A 6644-nucleotide genomic window follows, 5' to 3' on the forward strand; every position below is an offset into this window, starting at 1 on the left:
AAAAACAGCCCTTGCCCTGGCCAGTTAGAGCATCGGCCCACGGACCCAAGGGTCGCAGGTTCAATTTCAGTCAAGGGCACATACCTGGGTTGTAGGTTTGATCTTCAGCCCCGGTTGGGATCATGCAGGAGGCAACCAATCAATGTGTCTCTCGGACATTGATGTTTCCCTCCCTTCCTCCCTCTCTCCCTCTCTCCCCCTCCTTCCCGTTCACTCTCTCTAAAAAGCAATAGAAAAATATCCTGGGGAAAGGATTAAAAAAATAAACAAATAAAAAGAAAAATCAGCCCTTAGAAAATACTTGTAAATCCCACTGATGGTCTAACGTTCTCCGGGCCACACCAACGGAGCATGGAATGGCACTGCCTCCCACAGTGCGTGTTATTTTGTTTTCCTCTTTGAAGTTGACTTTAATATTACTCTTAAATACTAATTGACATTTTTTATGGGACTCTCCTGCTCCCACTCCCAATGTGCTGGGGTCCTAAGGGAATTTCTGAATTGAATATTAACTAAGTTATTTATAATATAATGTTTACTGACCAGAAGTTTTTTCAGATTTTTCACAGTTCATCAGAAAGCACATTTACAACAAATCAAAGGAGATCGCACCCACTGTTTCTTGGCTTGGTGCCTTTGTGCTCATTGGTTGCCAGAGGAACTCCTATTCATCCTTCGAAGACCAACCAGGCTCTGCCTTCTCTTTAAAATCTTCCCAGTCTAATTTGCCCGCTTACACCCCACCCCTCAACAGAGTTTGCTTGTTGGTAACTCTGTTTACCCATAGCACCTGAATCTGTAGGAAGCTGTAATTTGGAGTCAATTAGGCAGTTTAGAAATCCTAGGTACACTACTCATTAACTGTGCAAGTATTATTTAACTGGGCCTCAGTGTTCTCATTGGAAAAATGAGGGTAATGATACCTTCTGAGCAGATGGGGATTGAAATAAAATAATGTATGTAAAACACGTAGGCCAGTTTATGGCATTTAATATGTGCTCAATAAATGGTTCCCTTTATAATGATCCATTTCCATGATGGCATTGATCACACTGTGTTTGCTGCTTACTTGTTTTTCTCTCTCACCATCCCCTGGAGGACAGGGACAACATTTTACTTGCTTCTGGTACCTGTTACCGGGGACACACATCAGGCTATTAGTTGTTTATTGAAGAAAGAAACATAGCGAACTGCTTGAAGGATTTAGGGTACCGGCTCTAAAATCTCTACTGCCCCCCCAGCGCTGGTTCTTTATACTTGCTTGCTAAGCCCCTCCTGGGCCCCCATCACCCCTAAGCCTGTGTGGAATCTGTCAGCTTCTGCACCAGGGAACAAGGGCTTTGCAGACAGCTCCTGGCTGGCAGAGAGGCAGGAACAGTAATGAATTCCCTGCAGATCTGGGCCTTCAAGACTGGAGCCAGTCAGGCCCCCAGGGCCCGAGGGAGGACCTGGGACACTGGAGCCAGCAGGGTCCTACCCTGTGGCTAAGTGATGCCGGTGCCACTTAGGAACAGTTCCGGAGCCGCTGACGCTGGCAGGGCCAATGCTCGGATGTGGAGGCCCCTCCGCCTCTCACTTGGGTGGCTTCCAAATGTGATGGAGGCCTTCTGCTCGCGCTCCAGGATCTCTGCAGTTCGTCTGAGGCAGCAAGGGGCGGGCGGGGCCAGATTGGCAAGAAGCCGGGAGGCAGAGCTGTGGGGGCCGCTGGGGGAGAAGAGTCCCCCTCAGGGCCAGGAGGCAGCCTCTGGAGGGAGGTGGGGCAGGGTGGTTTGAGGTGAGAAGGCAGTAATGAGGACTCGGAGGAGCAGGGGGCCAGGGGGATGCAAGTCCAGGAGTCCGGAGGGAAGGGCCCAGCGGCCCCGCAGGTCTGGAAGCTTTGACGCAGAGAGAAGGGAGCCAGGGCAGCTCACCGACCTCTTTTGGGGAGTGTGGGAGAGGCAGGGGAGAGAGGAGAGAGGCAGGGAGCTCTAGGGGAGTCGAGAAGAGGAGGAAGGGAAAGGGGGAGAGGGTAGGAGAGAAGAGAGAAGCAGAAAGAGGAAGGGGAGGGGAGAGGGAGAGAGAGGAGGGCAGCACAGAGAGAGGGCAGCACACAGACCAACAGAAAGAGGGAGACAGAGAGACACAAAGACACCCAGACCACACACAGACATCAACCGGGAAAGAGGGAACAGAGAGAGGGAGACTGGGAGACACACACAGAGATCAGGAGGGAGGGAAGGAGGGAGTGAGAGAGAGAGGGAGGGAGATAGAGGGAACCAGCAGGCAGAGAGAGAGTGGGGAGGGGAGGGGAGGGAAGGGGAGAAAAAGGGGAGGGAGAGGAGAAAAGAAAGGGGGAGGAAAACCTAGAGAGAAGCGAGAAGGAGACAAAGGAGGAAGGAAAGGGGTGGAGGGAAGGTAGGGAGAATGCAGGGATGGGAGCAAAAAGGAGGGTGGGATGAAGACTGAGCCAGAGAGAAGGGGAGGGGAGCAGCCAAGGGCGAGGCTTGGCCCGAAGCCCGCCCGGGAAGGAGGAGACTTTGAGAGAGGCCAATCTAGCAGCTGAGAGAGAGGTCCCTCTCTGATATTACCAAATAAGAAGGTTAAAAAAAAACTGGGAAAGCACATTCTTTGGTGCTCCTGTCACTCAGTTAACAGTTAATGACAGGGGCGGGGTGCTGCCCCCAGGCTGCAGCTGCTACATTCCTCCTCCCACCTCTGCCCTCAGGAGAGAAGACGGCCCTGGGAGGACAGGAAGGAGAGCAGAGGACCAGGGCAGATTCGTTGCCTGGGCACTGGCTGGGGGTCACAGATGGAAGGCAATGGTGTTTGTTTATTCTTATTTATTTGACAAATATTTACTAAGCAACTACAATGCTGGGCACTGACCCAGGCTCCAGGGCCCATAAACATAACTTCAGCCTCACATTGTGAGCAGCCTAGTGGGGGATCCAGACAAAACACAAGCCCAGCAGTATGACAATGGGCCAGTTACTTAACTGCTCGATGCCTCAGTTTCCTTATCTGTAAAATGGGATTTATTAGGAGACTGACTCGACAGGGTTGTTTTGAGGATCAAATGAAAAAAAAAAAACCCAAAAAACACAGCTAGATAAGTTACTAACCTGGCACCTGACACACAGCAATACTCTGACGGGGTTCACCTCTCAGTGTTGAGCTTCTGGGTCTTGAAGGAGAAGAAGGCATTTGCCCAGTGGGAGCAGAATGGAGAGCTTGCAGGCAGAGGTCACAGAGGCCAAGAGAAGGAGGGGCGACTAGGAGGAGTGTGGAGTTCGTGAGAAGGATGAGCCGGGGGACTACCTGTAGGGACTTGCTGAACACGTATTCAGATTCTTGGGCCCCTCCTCAGACCAACTAGATCTGGGTCTCTGGGCAGGAGCCGGGCATCTGTATTTTATCTGTTCGGAGGCGCCCTTTCCCTCCACTCCAGCCCAGGGCCCTGACCTGCCTGGTTCAGGCCTTATTGTGTCCCTGGTAATAAACAGCTCGCTAATGGATCCAGCCCAGCTTCAGTGTCCCCACCGGTACTCTGACCATCCTTCAAAGGACATCTCTCTGACGCCTTCTCTGAGGGTTCAGGCAGAATTAATGGCTCACTTCTCCATTCCCACTGTGCCTTGAACTTCCCTGTATTCTAGCACCTATGGAACTGTCAGAGTTGTTGATACATTTGTCTGTCTCTCCCTATGCCTGTTCTCCACAAAAAGGCGAGCCCTTGAGGACAGAAGCAGAGCCTAATTGATCTTTTAGCCTCTGGTCTGACACATGGGGGATCTCATGCAGACTTGTTCACCGAATGGCTATCTGGCTCCCTAAAACATGCCAGCCAGAGACAACCCCCTTGCGTGCTCCCCTGGGTGGTCTCTGGATATTGCCCCCTGTTTCCGTTTGTTCATTGGGGCTTACTGGGTAGCATGGTGATTTCCCACAGAAAGAAATTTCTGAACAGAGTACATAGTGATCTCAGGCAGATATATGCCAAGTTTTCCGTGGATGAATCTGGAGTACTTTGTGGGGTAATCTGTTCTGGGGAGAATCTTAACCTTGTTCCCACAGTTCGGGGCACATGGTGTTTGAGATGTAGGTGGTGGGTAAGCTCTTTCCTTCTCTGCAGGGGAGGAAGCTGGGGCTTGCAACCACGGGAGGCGGGGCGGGGAGCTAGGGCCAGGGTCAAACCGCTTGGTAGTGACACCGAGGAGTGGGGATGGAATCAGGCCTGGAATCCCATTTGCTGGATCCAAGGTCCTAGCCTCTAAGGTCTAAGCTGTCTTGTTTTATGCCTTTTCAGCTATGAGTCAACTCACAGTTTCGCAGTTGCAGGGACCCCACCCAAGAGAGGTCTTCAGCTGGGATCAGTTGTGTGGTTCCAGAGGGGATGCACTAAAACATGATAATGATGCTGGTATGAGGGCTGTGGCCAGGCCCTGTGTGAAGTGACTCCTTACACATGATCTAATTCTCATAACAATCCCGAATGGTGGGTAATAGTCTTCCCTCCCCCCATTTGACAGATGAAGAAATTGAGATACGGAAGGGTTAAAAAAACATGCATGAGATCACGCAGCTAGAAAGCTGCAGAGCTGGGTTCCGAACCCCTGCCTGTGCCACTCAGAAGTGGAGCTCTTCGCCACGTGCCTCCAAGCAACTCAAGGCCTTCGCACCCCATTTCATTGCCCTGACATTCACCGACGGTCTTCTACGCACTGTCATCGAAGAGGGCGATGGAAAAACCTCGAATGAGCAGGGAAATGCTGATGACCAGATTTCCATGGACAAGAAAGGGATGCTCCCAGGAATGGGTGCTGTGGCTGTAACTGTCAGAAAATACTTAAGAGTAGAAACAAATGGAAAGAATACTGTTAGCATAATTGTGCGTAAACTTTATTTGTATTTTTTTAAAAAAATATTCTTAGTGTCACGGTTTTGTAGTTTTTACAAAAACATCATCCCCCAAAGAACAACAGAAGCTGCCTGGCTTGGTGTGTCATACTAGGTATGGCCACATGGTGTCCCTCCAGCTCAGGCTAAACCTTCAAGACGACCGACTGTGCCAGTCACAGGCTGAGCGGCAAGGGCTACTTGAAGCTGAGAGGACCCGAAGCCCTCCAGCCAGCTTCCAGCTGCAGGCGCTGGGAGTGGGGTGTGTGGTCCGCGTGAGTAGAGGGGACAGATGAACGTTTCCTAGGCCAGAGGAGGGTGATTTGTTTGCTTCCAAGGATCTCAAGGGACAGTTCTGACACTGAAGTTTCAGGGAACGGGAAGGTGTTAGGTTTGCAGAGTGGGAGGGCTGGTTCCCAGGGAGCTGGATAATTTGAGGGAGGGCAGGAAGGAGGCTGGAATGGGGGCTGAGAAACCGGACGGTCCAGGGTTTTAGTAGGCGGGACTAAGCGGCAGCAACATGGTTGGAAGGAGGGGCTGAAGATTAGTTCTGAAGTTTTTGCACAACGAGCACACTGTGTCACACATCAGTAAGGAAAAAGGTTGCCTGAAGAGGCCCTTTCCCCCAGTATTTTGCTTTAGTTTTCTTGCCAGCCTGGCTCTAAACGCTGACTTTTAACCTACCTCCTGGGCAACTGTTATTTTTTGGTTTGATGGCATTTAACTCTTTTAGTAGCATTTTGATTTTCTAGGGGGCAGTGGTTCTCAAACTGGTGTGCATCATGGTCACCTGGAGGTTGTTAAGCCGAGTGTCTGATTCAGGAGGTGTGGGTTGGGTCCTGGGAATGTGCATTTCTAGAAACTTCTCAGATGATGCTGATGCCACTGGTCCAGAGACAGCACTTGAGAACCCCAATTAATTTCCTCATGTGGTCTCCACTGCACCCTCCATTTTTAAAGCCAAAACCCAGACTCAAAGTGGTCCACTGATGCTCAGGTATAGGCAGGGGGTGGGCCGTGATCTCAGCCCAGCCAACGGGCTGGTTTTTCAGTGCCTGCAGCTAAGGTTGCAAGGCTAAGCTGACTGGTGGGGGGTTGTAAAGGTGGCGGCAGTCGCCTGCTGATCGGGCTGTCAGTACCAGTGTGTTGCCTGGACTTCCAGTGGCTGGGCCACCCGGGGTTCTACCTGGTTTCTGGTTTTCTTGTTTCTAGACATGAAGTAGGGCCTTTGGGGGCTCCGAGTGCCGTAGGCTGCATGGAGTTTTAACTGTCAATTTGAGGAGTTTTAAGACTGACTTTGTGTTCTGTCCTGTAGACAATACTCATTTCACTCATAGGCCCTCCTCATTTTGACACGAGAGCGAGGGATTATATATCTATTTAGTGTGTATTGTGTGTGGGACTCTATGGTAACTGCTTATACTACTTATAGGCATTATCTCACTTATTCCTCACACCAGTTCTGGGAATCAGGTACTGTAAGTTCCCCATTTTACAGGCAAAGACATAGTGACTTATTATGATTACATAATTTACCAGCATTTCAAAGCTGATAATGGCAGGGTCAGGATTCAAGTGCAGTCATCTGAGCTCAGATCTAGTTCTCTGAAAACACTGCCTAGTACCAACAGATGGGGTGCGGTGAAGACTGGCTGGAGGTGGGGGAGCAGATGCCCTCTCTGAGGACTGGGAAGAACAGGCTCACCTGTGCGCAGGGCAGTGTCTGCCTTCCAGCCCTGCCCGGACTCAGCGCACCCAACCCAAGGGCA

This window comes from Molossus molossus, unplaced genomic scaffold (genome assembly GCF_014108415.1).
Source record: "Molossus molossus isolate mMolMol1 unplaced genomic scaffold, mMolMol1.p scaffold_m16_p_13, whole genome shotgun sequence".
Classification (NCBI taxonomy): Eukaryota; Metazoa; Chordata; class Mammalia; order Chiroptera; family Molossidae; genus Molossus; species Molossus molossus.